The 1,270-nt window shown below is 47.2% G+C and overlaps 1 protein-coding gene across 1 annotated transcript in view; it reads left to right on the top strand.

Annotated features, from left to right (window-relative positions):
- The first annotated feature begins 204 nt into the window (after positions 1–204).
- LOC118417900 (histamine H3 receptor-like) overlaps positions 205–1,270 on the top strand; it is a 39,598-nt gene continuing 38,532 nt past the window's right edge. Inside the window, exon 1 of the mRNA XM_035823656.1 lies at positions 205–422. The gene's annotated coding sequence lies outside the window, so the exon portion shown is untranslated. The remainder of the gene's footprint in view (positions 423–1,270) is intronic.

Raw genomic sequence — 1,270 nt, 5'->3', positions numbered from 1 at the left:
ATTCATCATCCAGTTCAGTAGCTCGAACGACGAGTCTGATTTATCCTAGATGTCGCAGACGCTTGTCATGTCACAGGCCATGCTCTGTGAAGTCGTGCGTACGTTTTACGTTAGGGCATCTACGACATTCCGGATGTAGGTTTACGACATTTCATTTTGCGGCAATGCTCGAGGTAATAAACAGGCGGCCGAGTGAGTCTCGCTCGCATTGACGTGTCCAGCGATTGGTGGTCTCAGCCCAGTTTACCGCGCCGATTTCGCAGAAGCGTATCCATTTGTAGCTAAGCTCCTCCGAGACCACCAGTTCTGCTGACCTACCGTACCGCCTGCAAGCCACACTGACAGATCTACCGAGTGAAGCCGGCTTGAGAAGGAACAGCCACGAGTGGAGCGTCGAAGTTTTTACTTTGGTGTTTCAGGAGGTTAGTTTTCCATTGGCTTTGTTCATATTTCTTAATATGTGCAACGTAAAGACATGTTAGTCTTTGCAAAACTTTCCCAAGGCGACACATTGTGAGTGCTCGCATGCCATTTAACCATTCCTGGGTGACGACTGTCTTCAGTGTTTTCTGGTGATGTAGCAGACTAGATACTGAGAGTATCGCTGAATATACACTGAACGCACTAACACGATGTTCATAGCACTAACGCGTGGTTGCTTTGTACAAGACTAACTGTGTCATGGTTTGCGTACGTGGACTGTGGTAAACACAAAATATCTGTAACATCTGTGTATTCTAAGGTATACATTCACGTCAGAATGTAGTATTATGCCACAAGCTTCGGAATCTTTAGAAGTAGCAAGCGTACGGGGCATATTGTTGCTTGCTCTTCTTCACCTTGTTGTAAAGTGCTGGAGGCATTTCCCTCCGAAAGACGCGTTCGGTTCCAAAACAGGATGCCCCTCCACGGATTCAAACCAGGGTTTCCCAGTCATACGCACTTTCCACTAGGACGGCGCCTCGCCGCGCGCTCTCTGCGACCTGAAATTTGACGGATCACTCCACGAATTGTATACAAAAGAAACGGTTCTTTTCACATTTAGTGTATTTTGTTGTCTCCTCAGTCACACTTTTATGTACTGTATGATATACTAAGTGTGATTACAAATATCCTATGTAGGTCGCAGTGATCGAGAGCGCAGCGCGATCGTCGTTTGGTGGGAAGGGGGCCTTATACCCCCCTCACATTAGGCGAAAATCGATCGGACGACCAGTCTGCCAGCTCTAAATTACAAGAAGCTATGACCCTGCCGTCGACGAAAAAATGT

Source organism: Branchiostoma floridae, chromosome 6, assembly GCF_000003815.2.
Source record: "Branchiostoma floridae strain S238N-H82 chromosome 6, Bfl_VNyyK, whole genome shotgun sequence".
NCBI lineage: Eukaryota > Metazoa > Chordata > Leptocardii > Amphioxiformes > Branchiostomatidae > Branchiostoma > Branchiostoma floridae.
Note: the sequence above shows the minus strand (reverse complement) of the source record. Positions and strands in the feature narration are given on the sequence as shown.